The sequence below is a fragment of the Pocillopora damicornis genome, chromosome 12, assembly GCF_964200805.1.
Source record: "Pocillopora damicornis chromosome 12, jaPocDami1.2, whole genome shotgun sequence".
NCBI lineage: Eukaryota > Metazoa > Cnidaria > Anthozoa > Scleractinia > Pocilloporidae > Pocillopora > Pocillopora damicornis.
This window is the reverse complement of record NC_142681.1, coordinates 7,110,556-7,129,433: the sequence shown is the minus strand read 5'-3', so window position 1 is coordinate 7,129,433 and position 18,878 is coordinate 7,110,556. Positions and strand designations below refer to the sequence as shown.

Genomic DNA, 18,878 nt, shown 5'->3' with positions numbered 1-18,878 from the left:
AAACCATCAAAAAGGTCTTTACTAAAAGGTTTTTTATTAAAAGTGGTCAAAACTAAGGATGTCGTACGTTCGTCCAAATAATTTATAAAATAACACGTGCGCCCACGAACTAGCCAGCAGCTATCTATATCACGGGCGCTTACATCCAGCGGTTATTCGCTCCAACAATAGAGCTTCCCCCCCGCCATCTTGGTATTTGCGAGGCATCACAATTAGAGGCTGAAATGTCTGACGAGGAAAATTAAAACAATACAGATATTGACCCTATTGAGGTTACCATAGCCACTGGGGCAACTCTTAGTAGTCCTGCAAGAGCTTCAATTTCTAGAAAACGTAAAATTCACGTCAACGAAGGCAAATACAAACAACGAGGAAGCGGTAGCTCGACCTCGTCCTCAGGGAAAGGAAACACAACATCCGCCTGGGATCGCATGAAAGACTATCCAAAACAACATTTCGTAGTGGTGAGTGGAAATCTGCGTTGTAATGCTTGTAGTAAGACCCTTTCATTAAAGAAAAGCTCAATCGACAAGCATAGAAAGTCAAGCAAGCATACAAATGGAGTTGCTCGCATTGGGTTGAAGACTTGGCCTTGTCGTTCACAGGCGGATGAAGAACGTAGCGTGCAATGAAGTGGACGAGTCAGGGCGAGCATTGCATCGAGCGTACACATTTGAGGTGAATGTATGAAGGACAAGTAACTATTGCTATTATTCTAGGTTTCAGATCAGTCTCCTACCGGCAAAAAGTTAAAAATACTACGCTCCTGACAATAGTTTGCCTATAACTTCACTGATCACCCTCAGTTTGCAGCATTCTCTGACATATATATGTATCAGGTTGTCCGCTTCAGGCTTTAACCTGTCCACGTGGTGCCACGCTTCCCTCCCCTCCGCTCTCTTTATTGCCTATCCAATGCAGGAGCCTAAGTGATGGGCTCCTGTCCATGATAACTCGTCTAAATTTTATGCAGATAAAACCCAACTGATAAGAGACAAAAAGAAAAGATGTTAATTTCGTTGAGATGTTAAGTAGTTCGTAGTTGGCTGAAGTTGCTACGAAGTCACGTGAGAAAGCACGCGGGAAATAAGCAGTCAGTTACGTTTGTTGGACTGACAGTAAGACCAGCTCTGTTCTTCTGGCCCCCATTTGTTCGAGGGGTGATAACACTATGTACTACCTAAATCTCTATCCTGTGGATAGCGCAGTACATTTTGTTGACAGTTTTCGAAGGATGGCGATAATCCGTTGGATAGCGTTAGCCGCCGTTTTAATAACCTGACCGTGCCCTTCAACTAGCTACATTTTCACGGCTACTGAAAGGAATATATTGCGTTTTTTGAATACCAGTGAGAAAAAAATTAGGAACTTTAATTGATTGATCATTTCTAGATCGAGAGAGACTACAACCTGGTGTTGTCTACTTCAGCCTCGAGATCGAACGTGAAGTTTAAAAACAGAAAGCTGAGGTTACCAACATTGTTTAGCTTTATTTAGTATCAATGTCTTCTTGTTTTCATCGAGAACTGTTGAGTAAGACACGCCTCTACAGTGGTCATCTTAGCATGAAATGCCTACAATGGAGTTGAAAAGGTAAAGAGATTTATAATCCAACGACGTCGAGGGTATCTCCATTGGTAAACCGTGTTATTGGCATATTGATTTCGAAGATTATCGCCAGAATTTAAACGTCAAAAGTTAACAAACACAGGCACGAAAATATGGATCATCAGGGGTATTCTTCATTCCAAAATCTGCTAGTCAATCGTACGAAAAATTCCTTTACTGCGATGGCCGCAATCATTTACTCGTTCATTTTGCATGAACAGGAATGCTGAATTTCGACATTTTAACCTGGCCACAATCGCTGACTTATGGGGCTAGACGTTGGTAGGATTGTGGCATATTAAGAATCTGTGGCTTTCCTATGGTAGGTAGTTTCCGACGTTACGACCAGTCAAGACATAAGTTTTGATAGTAGCTCTTAACAAGATCTCATCTCCTTTTTATTCCCTAACTTCCACAAGCTCCATTTCATATCAGTATGTTCCTCACAGAATTGAAGTTCAGGTCAGTCTATGACTTAAAGTTAGTTTTAACTTGTAAATTGTTCTTCGATCATGTGTGAGCATCGATGCTTGAGTACAACAAACTATTATTTTGTATTTTTATTATTATTCATACTCAAATTTTCTATCGCATTAATGAGTTTCTTTCAAGAGATGGGGCACTAAATCTTTTTTTTTATTATTTTTCCCAGAACATTTGTGACCCTTCGCGCTATCCGAAACAAAATATGAATTACTTTTTATTTTTAGCTTATGCCCGCCCAAGTTGTGAACATTTTAAGATTATTTCTAGTTGTAGCCTAGTCCGTCGATGGCTCAGTTGAAGAGAGTTAGGTGTTGAAAACTGGACCGAGAGTGTCACGTGGATTTTTGTATGTTTCTTACCCCCCACGAATTGAACTTTGAACTCTTGATGAAAACTCTAAAAAAAAGGAAAATGAAAAGGAATGCGTGAAAGCTGTCTTGTATATTGTTATTCTGGAATACAGTCTTTATTCGAAGTTGTCCTGTTGTATACGTTTTATACATTAGGGATGTGGTGGCCAGGCCGAATCAGTACTCACAATCATTAGTTGACCGACTACTGAACACCGACGTTTGGACTTGAATACAGTCACATGAAGGTATAAGCACTAACTGTGGTATAACTCCTATTAGAGTCGTTTGGAAAAGCGCGCGAAGAATTCATTTGTCGAATAATTTTCGCAGCATCGTACCGAGAAAGCAGTCACAGTCGAGGCATAACTCCTTGTTAGGTGAACTACTATGATTTTGTTTTTGCTTTTTTTGTTGTTTTGTTTTGTGTTCTTTGTCACACTTTTCGATCGATAAAGGTTGATGTCTTTATTTAGTGGTCTAATTTTTTTTATGTAAGGTAAGTATATATGACATGTTGTCATGTTCAAGATTGGATTGCATCAGAAGACGATGGAATGAGTCAACGATGAAATAAAATGGCTGATCTTAAATGATAACTACATAAGTTCAAGTTAACAGACCTTTACCTCTCCACTCTTCAAGGGTTCATCCAAGCAGTGAACAGTGCTACTCTTATCCGTTGTAAAGTAATAATTTGTTGGTGATTTTAGGTAAGTAATGCGCAGCTCAATGGCCATGCAAGCAATTTCCCCGCGTAAGCGTTCTCAACTAATATTGAAATTCAAGCGCGGGAAATTTGTTAGTGGTCTTGTTTCTTTTGTTCTCCTTTTTAACTCCTGGATACGCGACAGCGTAGGAACGAGTTGTTGTGGGCACTTTGGGATATTCAAATTGGCGTGGACTTTCGTAATTAGTCTTAATTAGTCGGCCACGAACTAGAGATCTGTTCTTCCGAAGTAGTCCGAAGTCTTAGCGCCATTGCGATTGCATCGATCGTCGCGATGTTTATTGCCTTCACGCGGCTGTTTCGATATTTACTAAATTGAAATGGACTTCTAATGTTTCAGATTAGTGCAATGATCAACCTAAGGACCAAATTTGAAGGATCTTCGAATTGTCCATGCGCTAAACGTAACGAGGAGCTGCGAGGATCACGAAGAGTTTGTGAGTCAAGAGGTGATGTTAACGTCACATATATGCCAACAGGTAGGATTTTTGTCAACGGACAGTTGATAATGAACTTGTTGGGTATAGGCATAAAATTCGAAATCGCTGATTCTTCGCAACAACATCATTTTTACGCAATATGCAGCTTGTACCTCTATATTTTTCCAAAGTTTATCCATCATGTGCGCAGTGCACCTGTGACCTATAAACTTAGAATTTACACCACAGTTCTGCTGGTAGAGCATATTGTTAAATGATGAAATTACAATTATAGTTAATCGACAATATCGTAAGGGTTTCCTTGTATTGGTATCGGAAAAAGGAATGGAAATTTAAAGCAAATTATAAAAAAGGCAGGTTGATTACTTCTTACTCCTTCTTGGTGGTCTTATCTTAAAGGTTGAGTTTGGTCACGTTCTTCTTGTGAATTTGGTCACGTTCTCCTAGTGAGTTTAATCACGTTTTCCTCGTTGTGATCTTGTGGTTGACATGGAACTCATGATAAGCCATGTTCCTAATTAAGTTAATTTGTTAGTCCAGGAAGAGTAAATCTCCCTGGTTATAGGTCGCGTTCGACACCTTCTTGTCCCCAGAGGTAATTTAAGGTGCAAACAGGTGATACCCCTCATGTTTCGCAACCAAAAGCAATTTGGGGGCGGTACTTGTGAGCGCCTTTCTTCTTTAAATCTTGTGACCAAGATGTTGTTATGTAACAATCTTTAAGGGTGGTTTTCTCTTAAGATACCCTTTCAGGTATAAATAATACTCTAAATCAAGGTTATTTGTAATTTTTATATTATCGACCTCGTTTCTGTTCTAGCCGATCTCAACCGCAAAGATATGAAAATTAAGGTAGAAATTGATTTTGTAACTGCGTAAACAACTCGAAGGTGCATACTCAGTATGTGGGAACTGTAATACGTAGTCAAGCGTGATTCGCTAGTTGAGATGGTACGATGACGACACAATAAGATTGACGGCTTAGAAATGTCATCCACAGTGTCACCTTTATAATCGAAGACTCTAGTTTTCCCTGTCAGATAGAAGTTAGTCCCCGTTGTATCAATTTGTGAAGAAAGAGAATAAAGAAGAATTAACCTACCAAACGACGAGTGTTAGAAAATTTACTTCTAACAATATTACTGCTCTAGCGGTGTAACTGAGTTTAGGATCAAGTCCTAACGCGATGAGCATGTAAATTTTTTCATTTTTTTAATTCCTTTTTTGTTTACTTGTTTGTTTATTTGTTTGGTTGATCTTTGTCAGGCGTTGCTATTAATAATTTTTAATGCTATTTTACTCCCTCAACCCTTAAATTTCCAGAGGTGATCAACACGTAACCTCTTCCTATAAAATCTATTCATTATCCAGGATACAGGTAATGAAACTATTCAAACTTATCAGGTAGAAGTTGTTATTTTGATCTGACACCAAATTCTCGCAACTTATTTACAAGGAAATCTGTTGCAGGCGGAGGAGAGAATTAACAATTAGATCTTGGGAGTTAAAGGGTTGATCCTCGCAATGCGTTTTACACTTGTTAGAGTTTATCCCAGCTGTGCGCTGAGCACTTGTTTCGTAAACACTTAAAAATTTGCAATTCCTAGCAGACAAGTTCCCCGCAGCACAGTGGGTAGAGCAATTTGCAATTTACCGCGTAAGCGGTCTCTGCTAGGAATCCTAGACTGGGAAACTTGTCAATATCTTAAAATTGAAGCTCGTTTGCAGACAGGCTCCCCGCAGCTCAGTGGGTTGAGCAATTTACCGCGAAAGCGGTCTCAGCTAGGAATCCTTTCCTGGGGAACTTCTCAATTTTATAAAATTAAAGTTCGTTTGCAGACAGGTTCCCCGCAGCTCAGTGGGTAGAGCACATTACCGCGAAAGCGGTCTCAGCTAGGAATTTTTTCCTGGGGAACTTTGCAAGTTTTTTTTTCTGTTCTTTTTACTGTATTTTGTTTTTTTTTTCTCTTTTTCTTTCCTGTCTTGCTAATAATAAATGCTTGAAATCTTGAGTTTACTCTCTTTTTTTAGATAACGCAATGTTATTTTCGAATTGGTGGTATGTTAAGCTTTTACCAAGAGATTATAAAAATTTTATAATCGATTGCTTCTAACCGAAACTTTTAATTAGGAAACACTTTGAAATTTGTTAACGATAAATTGAGATGGCTGATAGTCAATAACAACTACAAATGTAAGTCGACAGGCTTTAATTTCGCCATGCCTCTGGAGTTGATCCGTACACTTTTTAGATGTAAACTTAAAATTTGGGTTCGACTTCAGACAAGGTCCTCGCATTTCAGTAGGTAGAGCAACCGACCGCGTGAGCGTTCCCAGCTGGGAATTAAATCCTTTGTGCGGTGAACTTGTCAATTGTTTTTATTTTGTTTTGCTTCGGTTTTTTTTTTATCTTTTTGGCTTGTTCCTTTTTTTATCTTCTTTTCATTTCAGACCTTTCTGAAAATAATTTATTTTAAATTTCTTCGAGTTCATGAAGAGTGTACTTTTTTCAAAAACTTCACAATTTGCGTTAGTGAAAGTCATCGTTAATTTCGTACTTCTTCTACTAATAAATTTTAATATGAATTGTTTTGAGGTTTCTGATACGTTCCCTAAAGGGCGTGGAAACAAAAATTTTGTCATATTTGTGACGAAATCGTCCCTGATTGGTTTGTTTCTCTATTCCATATTCATAGAAAATTCCAACTTTCTCGCAAACCAAACAGGCTTTGGACGGGTGAGGACGTGTTACTGTGAGGACAGTTTTTACCAAGAACATGTTTGAAGTTGGAACAAGACTGAAGCTGTCTGAAGGTGAGCATTGTGCTAAGATTTCAAAGTTGCTAGTTTCATTTTATTGCACTTTGTGTAAGAGTAATGAGCAAAGTTTAACAGTTAGTGCGCGTTCGGTTCGCTTCATTCTTCGCCTTCGACTGAAAGCTACTCTCAAAGAAATGTCGTTTATTTTGTTCGTATGGCAGAGAAAACGTGCACCAGTCTCTAGTTGCAACAAATGCTGTGTAATATTTAGAAAGAGAGAAATGATTCATCTTTGGTTAATTTTAGAAGAAAAAAACGGCTTGGCACGTTTGCCACATGCCACGTGTTTCTGAAGTTTTATGGCACTGGGCACTGGTATGCTCTTCTAAACTCGCGGAGGAATTGTCTCGTACAATTTCGCAACTGTGTTTTGTGATGAAGTTCGTCAGTGCCCCTGACACCATCGTTTTAGCGTCTCAAGTTCTACCACCTCATTAAACTCGCCCTTCCACTTTGTTTTTGTTAGATTATTTAAAACGTTCGACATTAAACAACTCACCAAATACTCTTTCGCTTATTTCTGTTTAGAGGGAAAATGATTCGTGGAAGAAGACAACAGAATAAAAGAAATTCAGGAGGACAAACTGAACTTGATCATTGTGGAAGAAACTCTACAAAGATAAGAACTTTAAAATTATTTTATAATCTTAGCATAAATGGTGGCTGCCACAACTAAGTTATCTATTTCCTCAGGAACTTCAAACTATGGATAATTAGGAAAGAAAAATACATCTACGAAAGAAGTGTAGAAGACCTAGGATTAAAAGTAATGTAGAAAAGAATGACGTAAAGGCTCTGGCAGCCACCAACAAGAGGTGGCACTGTAAAATAAATTATGCCTCGAAGGAAAAGTCTGAAAATTGGGAAGGTTGGAGATATTGTCCTGTTATTTAATTCACATTGCCTAACCAAATAAATTCAAACCTTTTGTTATAGAAAACGCCATTTTGCTATGAACCATTTTATTATTTTGGCATTGAAAACAATGAATGATTAATTTACGGGTAATTCGTCTAATTTTTGGTCAAAACATTCAGTGCCACCTCAAGTTATTCAAACCTTTATTGCAATAATCATTTTGCAACAGACAAGAGAACAAAGGCAACCCAAAAGCACATTAATGAAAACCATTCAATAGAGTTTGTTTCATTGGGGTGAAAGAATTAGGCCATTTAGCTGTTGCTTCTTGGATATCAGTTTGGTTACTTTAACGATACTTTCACCGCCATACACAACGGCTGATATCGACGAACAGTACGCTGATATAATGTTCACCAGACAAGTATAAGAGATGTTATCTCATCCTTTTAACTTGATTACGAATTGGAGGCAAACAACACACTAAACAGTTAACTTAAAAAAAAAACAGATATCAAAAACGTGATCACAACATAACTGATTTTATTGGACGAAACACCCACATTACCTCTGACCGTACTGATACGAAAACGGCTCAACTGCTAGGACAACATTTACAAGACTGTGCGTTGAGGGCACGCCCGAAATTGACCCAACAAATATACGACATCAATGACCGATGTTTAAGAAAAAAGATTAATCTCAAAAGAAAATGTGCTGCAACTAATTGGAAATTTACTCTACACTCTACACCGGAGAGACTGGCAAACTCGTCACAAGACTAACTGAACATCTGCTAACCAACGACAGTGACTGAGACTCAGCTCAAATATTTGACATACAGCACCAACTATATTGAACGACTGCATTTGAACAACTGGTTCACTAGCGGACAATTCTCAACGAATGTCAGAATAGATAATATTATACGTACCTACGCAGAACAATAAAGGGACTAACTTCACTATGACATAGCAAAAGGAACAAATCGAACGAACTACACTGACTTATTTCAACAGACAAACGCTGATGACTCTCAACGCCAATGACACTATGGCTAAAACACACCCCCATCACTTTTCAATATAAGTACTGGGTTTTCTGTTGAAACGAGTGTCAGGGGAGATCGATTTGCCAACGTTCTCTTGTCATTTGTTATGTTACAGCTTTAGTTCATAAAACCTTTGTCTGGTTCTGAGAAAGTATACAGACTCAAAATGGATCTTTAATGCGCCAAATCATATGCACTGCATAGCTGAGAGAATTGCCGATTTTTTTGTGAAATTTTTTTGCATAAAAAAATTTAAATCAAAATTTCAATTAACGTTTCCTCGTATTTCGCGGAGACTACGAAATTTGTTACGATTCACTTTTCAAATCACAGTACAGTTAAAAAGAGCTGTCAATAAACAAAAGTATCCATGAAATTTCAAACGAAAAAAAAACGTGGAAGCCGTAAGTTATAACTACTTCAGTTTTTTTTAAGGTATTGAAAAAAAAAGCAGTTTGGATCTTAAAAGAACAGCAAGCTTGAAAGTTTAAAAGATCAAATTGTGTTTTTCGAGAAAGCACTTTTTTCAGTTTTTTAAATTTTTTTCCTACTTGAAAATTATTTTTTTCCTTTTAGCTTTGTTTGCATAGGTCATTTCTCAACTCAATAAGCGAAAAGGAACGGAATTAAGTGTCGACTGTCGTCATGATTTTGATCTGTAAAAATCTTAAAGAATTTTTCACTGAATGTAGCATGATGCGCATGAAATGTCTACTCTAAATATTCTTTGAATCAGACGTTAGGTTTTATGATACTATTTGTAATTTAGGAAGACCTCTTTCAGCCATAAATTAAATTAAATTGAAAAAAATGAGAATTTACTCAACCAGAATCTTACAACATTGACTTGCATACTGAGGCCAAGAAATCGCCTGATTGTCTTAATCACTTATAACCAAAAGCAAAATACAGTTAGCTTGGCCCATCAAAAAGAGAACGTGAAAGTTCATTTTGATTATAAAACATCACTTTCGTTAAACATCTGTCCTGTGAAAATATCCCAAAAAAGGAAAAGAAAATTATGGCTGAAAAAGATCTGTTTTGAAGCAGCATGGCAAGCTTTAGGTATTTTGTGAGTCAAACTTGTATGCGAATCATAGCTTGCCATGTTGCTTATCTTTAAATGTAATTTGTATACATCATCTTGTGCAAAAGAAAAAATATTTAAAGACTAAAATTACTCGGAGAGAAAATCCTTTCTTAAGATTTGTAATAAGTGAGCAAGAATTTGGTCAAACGTTGTACAGAAATTAAAACCAAAGGCTATTCAAAAAGTTGCTTGAAGAAAGAATTGCACAAGGAGATGATTACATGAATTTTGGCGGAAAAATTCAAGGGAATCCATTTTGAATCTTGTGACGAAAATGTTGTCAGGGGAAACTCTGTGCAAATTCTACCAAATTTTCCCGCCAAAAGTCTTAGTATATATTTGAACGAATTTTTCTTCACACTTTTATGATTATTTAACTGAAGTTTAATTATCGAATTAAGGATTTTAATGTGAATAGAACAATTGTAAGACAAAATATTTTTATTATATTTGACTTGAAGAATTTCATAGATGAAAAATGAAGATAACGCAAGAAAGAAATGAACATACAACACTATTGAGTTTAGTGACTTTTATTAAATAACAACATAGAAATTAAATCTTAAATATCACTCGAAAAGAAAAAAAATAATCGGCGCATGCTTATTTTGGGCGCCTTTATTTTTTCCAAGTTTTTTCGGCGGGAAATAATTTTTTTGAAATTAAAAAAAAAAAAAAACTGGCGCATGCGTATTTTGAGCGCCCCGTATTTTTCTAAGTTTTTTGGCGGGAAAAATAAAATCTATTAAACAAATGTCACTAAGAAAAAAAATTTCCGTTGAAAATTAACATGGAACGAAGAAACAAAATTAGTACTAAAATCGAAACGAGGTTTTGGCAAAGCGAACGAAACAAATTTAGCGAGGGCTTTCTTCGACTTCAAGTTGAGCTCTTGTAAAATCTCTTTTCTACCTCTGCTTTGAACTTGTCTTGGAGCTGTAAAATATTCATCCACACGAACTTGTGCTTGATTTGAAGTTCAGCTTTCCGCCATTAAGAAACCTTCAACAGAACGAACAAATACATCAACCATAACACGTTTAAGATTTAATAAACTAGCAAAGATTCGCCATCTGGTGTCAACGTCAAGTTCAGCGTACTGATTAATCAGTGCAAATTTCAAAATTTACCGTCCTCCGAATATTGCTTCGTAAGCACACTTGCCAGGAAAGTCACGGAATTTTTCATACTCGTCTTCTTCGATTATCCTCTTCATTCTCATTACTGACAATTTACAAAGATAACAAAATGTAACCTGTACATGCAGATTGCTGTGCTCCCGGTAAATCAAATATTCTATCTCTAGAAAGATGTGGAAATTTCCTTTCATTATATGTGTCAAATGCACGGACCAAAGAAATTCTGGCATCACAATTTTCATAACGTAAGTTTTGATTGTTTTAAAGGTGACTCAACTCTCCTAGCTATGAAGCAAAATTCATAGGTTCCTTCTTGCTCAGCTCAATTACAGTTCTTTGTTTAATTTTATTCGAACATAACAGCGACGTTTAATGCCAGGAAGCCTTAGCATTTTTTAACAGGATTTTAACATTTGCGAAAAGATGTGTTTCCACATGCAAGAGTCGACCAAAATGCAAATCAGTTGATGCTTAACGTAGGAGGCGTCAAGGAATGTTAATTTAAAAGTGCATTTTGGGTGTCGACGGGAGCATACTTTTAATATTTGGTTTTTCAAAAACATAATGAAACTCATAAACTTTTGAACAAAATTAAATAAAATCACATTCATTAAGACTGCAAGCATATTACTTGAAATCTGTCTGAGTGCTGACCATATGCTTACTGATATACAACAAAATCATATAATCACATCCGTTTGACTTCATCGAAGACTTGAAAGATAAAAGTTTCAAATGTAACATCTCCACATCAGTAAAACTCTCGTGAATACTTTACGAATGTTTTACTTTGTTTTATTTTGTTTTGTTTTTCTCTATTAAATTTTTTTTGCCTCGGCACTAGCAAACAAATCTATACGGAGAAGAGCGAGTAACATCCAAGTAACAACTCTTGTGTATACTTTTTCATTTCGCACCCTTGATAATTTAAACAAATGTTTTGCTTTGTTTTATTTTGTTTTGTTTTGTTTTTCTTTATTACTGAAAACAGTTTTTCCTCATACAAAAAAATCTATCTGAGGAAGAGTGAATAACATCCAAGTTCGCTTTAAACGTCACGCTGGATATAAACTGGATATTTCTCCATGGTAAACTTAAATTCTAGATATTCTAAAAGACGATTGAAGGAAATGCAGCATAGAATACCAAGAAAAAAACAAAGAAGAAAATTGAACTTCTAAGCAAACCGTGATTTTCAAAAGGAACAAAATAATTCGTAAAAAAACATGAGCTATGGTCAAAAGCTCGTACATCGGGTCTCCACAATACTCTTTTACTTAATTTGTGTCGCCGATCAGTTTTGGAAGCCAAAGAGAAGTTTTAAAGACACATCTTGTCAAAACTACTTTATGCTGATAGCGATCTGCATGTACTGTTATCCATCCAATGAAGATTTAAGAAGAAATTAAATAGTTATAACTATTTATTCAAAACAACCAACTCACCTTGTTAAGAATACGTTATGTCGCGTCCAGTCTGTTCACGTCCACCATCTGCCTGTCGAAAGAAGAATGACAAGTTAGAATAGCAAGTAATAGGAAAGTTCACATAGTTTCTGGTGAAACTCATTAATTGGAATCTCACAACACGAATACTTGGTAAAGCAATCTTCAACTGAGTGTCAAAAGCGATCCGGAATTGCATTGTTTTCGTTTCACTACGCTCTATGATTGGTCAAGAAATTTCGCGCTAATCTCTTAACTTATCAGATGCAAAACTATAACCATTGCTGACTCAGTCACAGACGTTTTCCCGCGCTTCAGCCAGATTGTTTGTATCTATACCGAGTTTTTATTGGCTCCCTATGAAAAAAATTCGTTCTTCCGATTGGCTGTTGCGACTACTTTGGTTTCAACCGTTCAACCGAAAAACACTCTATTACGCTAATTTAATCAAGTCAAGTTCAAGTTTATTGAAAACCATTAACTTAACAAAGAATAGATTAAAAATATAGCATAAGTAGTGAGGAGACCTCAAGAAACCCTGGGGCTTATATTAAAAATTTCTCTAGTAAATTATCAATGAATTATAAATACCAGGTGGCAAGCTGAAAAGCATGACAAATTCTGACGACTGTTCGTTTTTATTTTTGTATTGTTTATTTGAGTTTCGTGGTTGTTGTTGTTGTTGTTGTTGTTTTTCTTTTGTTTGTTTGTTTGTTTGAATTTTGTTGTATTTTGATTAATAATTGAGAAAATCAAGAAACTTTCTTTTGAAGGACGATCAACTCTGAGAAGAGGTGACTAAAGGGAATAAAGCATTCTATATTTTTGGCCCTTGGTAGTGTAAAGTGAAATGTTTAATGTTCGCTTTACAGATGTGTAACCTTGCACTAAATAAAGATAAAACATCTTGATCACTGTTCCTGATTTAAACGGCTTAATAACCGCTTTTTGAGGTCTGCAAGATGGCAATGAATGAGTTCTAAGACAATACGAGGCTGGTGGGTTATCATAATCTCTCTCTCTTACAAGACTCAATACCCTCCAACGATCTTCAAATATTATGAATATAAACTGATCTGACATAGATATGACTCGATTAATGATATTTCACCTTTTCAGCATTGCTTCAGCCCTGATTACCTATTTTAATTACCAGAACAGGAATATGATGTAGACATAAATCGACTGTATATCCCCTTTATCCCCCCCCTCCCTTCCTGATTTAACCCTTTAACTCCCATGAGTGACCAAGACAGAATTTCTCCTCACAATATCAATACCAAATCAAAAAGACAAGTGATGAGAACCAAGAAAAGTATCAATTAAGGGATTATTAGTTGATCCAATACCAAATTCTCAGAAGTAACATCCGAAGAATTGTACAGCAGGCAGTAAGAAGGATTACTAATGAGATCTTGGGATTTAAAGGGTTAAGACTCATCCACAGGTTAGCCAACAGTTTATCTGGTTATTAGCCTCGTCGATTATAATGATTCCCCTCGAGATTTCTTTGTTTTGAGCGATACTTCGAATGCCGTATTAAAGCTTACTCTTGAAAAAAAAGGAAATGAAAAGAGTATGTCGGTTACAGGTTCCCCCCCTACTTTCCTTCCAGATATGTGACTCTCCGTTTAAAAGCTTATCGCAAACCTCTCACGAAAATGTATCAGCCATGGTTTGAAGAGCGACAGCTTGTAGTGTAAAATTAATTGAGCCACTGAAAATAGAGAAAATGTTCCAGGCTGACCCTCTCTTAACCTTTCCATTCCCGTGATCTCAACAGTAATCCTCTTTACTGTCTGCTATATAATTCTTGTAAGGTTACTTTGGAGAATTTAGTATTGGATCGCCTTATAGTCCCTTAATTGATGCTTTTCTTTATTCTCATCCCTTGCCTGATTGATATTGTATTGACATTGTAAGGAGAAATTCTGTCTTGGTCACTCATGGGAGGTAAAGGGTTAAACGATGCCGGTTGAGAATGCATTTATTTAGTGGTTTTGCCGCCCCTTACGTGCAAGAAAGCTTTCAGGAAGTTGCATGCGAAGCGATATCTTAAAACACGTGAATATACTTATTTCTTTCGTGAGCAAAATGAACACGTCTTTCTTACATACCATGAACAGAAATAAGCCATTTGACTTTCGTCTCCGCTTCACACCATGATCATGTTCACCAAGGTTGCCTCCAATTCCATCGGTTCGCGACTTTCCTTCCGAAGAACATGATTCAAAACTCCACGTGGATGAATTTCTATGTACTTCATGACAGGCAACGAGAAACCTTGGTATTCAAGAGCTGTGTTCGTCGAATTCTCATCGCAAGAACCTCAACTTTCAAACTCCTTGAAGATGAGATGAATCAAACTGCATTCTAAATGAGCAAAACGGAAAATTTGCAATGTAAATGAATTTAGTTCTTAATGCACGCGGGTATTTCATAAGCTACGCGAAAGGGAGGCACCGGTTAGGTTTGAAGAGACAAGCCAACGAAAATTTCGCTTCAAATCAATAACGTTACGTAAAATATATTCTTAAGATGATAGAAACCAAAAACTGTCCAAACCGTAGCTCGAAAGGAAAACCGCGGGGGAAGTTTTATTGCGTTCTCCTAAAGAAAATAAAACTTATTAAAAAGTACAACAAACGTTAAACGAAAAATCAGACCTATGGGAGAACAACATTGGTATGAAGATCGAAACGCGCCAATGACAGCGCGCCGAAAAAAAAAATTCAAAAGAAGTTGGACAATCAACCATATCAACATTTAAGTCAAAGGTAACAATTCGACCTCATCGCTTGACCATGCGTAGTAGTTAAACGTCGGGATCTGCCATGGATGACTTCTTTTAATTGTGGGACAATGATGCAGCGTTCGCTTTTCAAATTGATAATGCGATTTGTTGTTGCATTTTTAATAAAGTTTCTTCATTGGCTGGGGAGAAGATGCAATTTAGAGCAAAACATGTTGCAATTTAGAGCAAAACATGTTGCGATTTAGAGCAAAACATGGTGCGATTCGTGAATGAATCGCACCAATGAGAGCCAATCAGATAACAAGGTTCACCAGTTATTTCCGAATGAATGTAATAAACCAATCAATTGTTGAGTTTATCAATTAATCAATTAAATTGGACAATTAAGTAATGAACCTAGAAGTTAGTCAATCAATAGCCCACTCAAGTGCTAACCTGATCAGTTTTTTCACTCATTTTACCAATAAATTGATAAGCCAATCAATACATCATTAAGTTAGAAGATTAAGCTATCAGCCTCACAGTTAGCTAATCACTGGAATAATCGAGTCATCGGCCTCTTGGCTAGTCAATTTTCCAACCAGTTAAGTAAAAAGTTTGCAGTCAGTTCAAGAGTTAGACAATTAACCTTTAAGCCTACCATTCCTTCAAGGGGTAAATCTTCTACGATATACAACTATAGTTCCATAAATAAGTGAGACTATGAATGGGTTTGTCTGTCATTCAGACAGTCAGTTGGTTAATCAGTAAGTCATTTAGTCAGTCAGTGGATTTGTCAGTCTTCCAGACAGTCAGTTGGTTAATCAGTCAGTCAGTTAGTCAGTCAATGGGTTTGTCAGTCATTCAGATGGTCAGTTGGTCTATCAGTCAGTCAGTTATGAAGTCAGTCAGCCAGTGAGCCAGCCATTCGATAAGCCTTGTATATGTTCAATCAAACATCAGTGTTAGTAAGTTCTAAACCTATTGATGGTCACAGCCAGTCAAATGTTAAACCAATCAGTCAGTTGGTCATTATGCCAGTCAAGTGATAAGCCTTTCATTGGCAAAAGAAACAGTCATACAGCACACCTCACAATCAGTCGTTGAGTAAGTATTAGTCAATGAAGTGATTGGCCTCATGGTCCATCAAAAAAAAAAACAAATCAAGATAAAAACCTTTCCATTTGGAAAAAAAAAACAGTCATTTCATGGACAAGCATCGTATCAAAGTTAAGAGTATCAAGTGATAGGTTACTGGTAATTACTTAGTTAAAAATTCCTGATCTTATGAAATTTTTTTTTGTAAAATTTACTACACTAAATCTTGTGTCACAGCTTCTTTAAATTCAAATCCTAAAATGGGAACCAACTTCATAGGGAAAGTTTCAGCCTGTAGTCAATTAGTAGGCATATCAAGAAACAATCTTTCAGTCATTCATTGGATCAATCAATCAAGTGATAAATCCATCAGTTGGCCAGTCTCTTAGCCAATGAAGTGGCACAGCTCTCAGCTTGTCAATCAGCAAGCCAATCAAAAGCTTTATAAACCTAATGTTCACTAGCTATAAGTGAACAACAAGTGATTGGCCTGTCATTCAGAGAGAATCAGGTAAAAAGCCTTTACTTATTTACTCACCACTAATTGATTTATCTTATAAACAAACTGAGATTGGTAGGAATTTCATTCAAATGTGCATACTGTACTTTCACCATGATGCATGGAAATTTCCCAATCACCATGCCCCATCCCCTTTCCAAATGATTTTCCAATACTTCAAGCCATTTTATTCACCGGTTCTGAACAGCAAATGAGCTGGAACAGACAGCTCTGATAGCCCTGGTTCACTTGAAATGGAGTCACAGTAACAGAAAACACTGAGAAGAAGGAGAGATATGTGAAAAGGTAGCACAGCAAACAGGGAGCTCTTGTGAAATTGTGGGTTGAACACAGTAAGCAGCTTAAGAGCAAAGATTTGTACAAAACATCAAATTGCACCTAAGATTAGAAATTAGAACTACTTGGTATATAGCAACAAATCTATTTATGAACTAAGATAAAGTATCTGATTAAAATAGACCATAATGTTAGAAGAACATGTAAAGTGAAGGACGAGAAAAGTAACTGATTTACTTTGAGGAAATATATCTGGTCCTTTGATGTAGTGAGAGGCTGTTAAGTATGGAGAGAGATTGACACAGAGTAGCTTAAGAACAAATTTAACAGGAAGGGGGTGAGTGGAAATGTAATACAAAATCAATTATCTCCAGATTTCGGATAACTAGAGATTGAGATCTCTGCCATTACTGACTTATCACTAGGACAAGCTTAGGACAGAATTAAACCTGGTTTACATACCATTAAGGTGGCTGGTTACAGTTTCCAGTACTTTTTAAGACTTAGAGTTTGATGGGTCATTATAACCATTCTGTACCGGTTGATGCCAAAATCATGGTATCAACAAACTGCCCAATCATCGGAGAACAAGTTGCTGTTAATTTTCGAAAATTTAAGGTGGCTCTGAACCCCCTCCGCAGAATTTTTTTAAACTTTGCAAAAAGTTGCATCTTATCATGTTAATTACAATTCGATAATAAAAAATGGGGTCACCAAGCTCGTTTTTGAGTTATAAGCGCTTAAAGCTAAAATTAAGGGTGTTTTTAGCAGGCCATATTGTTGCTATGGTAACCTATTGTGCCACAAAATTAACAGCAACTTGTTCCCCGATGATTGGGCAGTTTGTTGATACCATGATTTTGGCGTCAACCGGTATAGAATGGTTGTAATGACCCATCAAACTCATAAGTCTTGAAAAGTACTGGAAACTGTTACCAGCCACCTTAAGAGGGAGGGGAAGGGAAAAATATTGCCACTCCCCATGCAGGATGGGCAAGTAAGTAAATCACAGCTTAACCTCCAGACAGTTTACCAGCATCCATTTATAATAAGAGTTAAGATTCTTGCAGACCTCATACTCCAGAGTCTGGAGTATGAGGTGGCAACTTAGTAATCCAAAACGTCGAGCATGCCATCTTTAGAGTGATATCAATATGGTCCATTCCTTGTGGTAGTGGTGTCTTGTGAGAAGAAGAATTTTGCTTTTGAACATAATCAGGGTAATTTAGTATTATCAACTGAGTTGATAATATGAATAGGGCACAGTAAAAAGTTTAATTTCAAAGCTGACGTTTCGAGCTTTAGTCCTTTGTCAGAGCGAATGACAATGAGCTCTGATGAAGGGCTAACGCTCGAGTCGTCATCTTTAAAACTCTGCGGTGGCCAATTTACATTATATCAACTCAGTTGATAATACTAAGTTACCCTGTTACACTCTCCCACCGATGCAGCACCTCTGTTTCTTTAGAGACTAACCCCCTTACATGATCAGCCATGTATGATCAGTTAACTCTCCCAATTCACTTAGTGTAGTAGTAGACTAGTAGTAAAATATGGGTTAGAATTGGTTTGAATACCAATTTCTCTGATTGCTCAGAGCTAGAGTTGTTTTGCATAATATGATGATCACAAGAATAATAAAGAAGTCTACAGAAAACAAATGGAGGAGGGGTCAAATGGAAGGCAAGCAGGTCCTCAGAAAGTAATTACCCATTTCCACACTCACCTTCATGACGCGGTTTGAATCAGTGCCACAGTTTCAACACGAGCTTGTTCTCTGTGCATTTCTTTTTTAGTTTTGTTTTGTATTTCGTTTATCCTTAAAAATATTTACCTCCAAGGAGAAACGTCCATTAGCTTCAATAGCAATTTTTCTGAGCCGTAGATCGATGACTTTTGGGCTGCCGCAAACGCCGCCATGTTCTTTTTGGAGTTTATATTAAAATCAGTATACAGGAACGGACTCATTGACTACGGGTCTGGGATTGTTAAAAAGAAGAATCCCAATTCATTAGACCTCTTCAGGACAGGGAATATTTTCGGTAACGGAAGGTTTCTGCGAAAGGCGTTTCACGAACGAAGGGACGCTGGTTCCAAAGGGTTCAAGTTATCTAAAGTTTCGACAAACCGTCTTTATAATATAGCGTGCTAGCCCTATATAAGTCCTATTGAGCCGCTATGAACAAAGTCTTTATTAACACACGCCCGTGCGTAAATAATATGACTTGAGCAT

At 36.9% G+C, this 18,878-nt stretch overlaps 2 long non-coding RNA genes across 7 annotated transcripts; one reads left to right on the top strand and one right to left on the bottom strand.

Moving 5' to 3' along the window:
• The first annotated feature begins 160 nt into the window (after positions 1–160).
• On the top strand, positions 161–9,362 carry LOC149036267 (uncharacterized). Of its 5 annotated transcripts, none has more exons than XR_016182047.1 (6): positions 161–1,930; positions 2,601–2,692; positions 3,090–3,157; positions 3,515–3,653; positions 6,311–6,428; positions 6,963–9,362. It is a non-coding gene; the product is annotated as an uncharacterized LOC149036267 (long non-coding RNA). The 5 variants fall into 5 exon arrangements; XR_016182045.1 differs by having other exon boundaries at positions 2,601–2,824; XR_016182044.1 differs by having other exon boundaries at positions 161–2,402; positions 2,601–2,824.
• Positions 9,363–9,791: 429 nt separating this feature from the next.
• On the bottom strand, positions 9,792–18,569 carry LOC113677196 (uncharacterized). Of its 2 annotated transcripts, none has more exons than XR_016182042.1 (4): positions 18,480–18,569; positions 14,135–16,626; positions 12,018–12,069; positions 9,792–10,435 (listed from the first exon to the last, which is right to left on the bottom strand). It is a non-coding gene; the product is annotated as an uncharacterized LOC113677196 (long non-coding RNA). The 2 variants fall into 2 exon arrangements; XR_003446774.2 differs by having other exon boundaries at positions 18,372–18,557.
• Between the last annotated feature and the right edge of the window lie 309 nt (positions 18,570–18,878).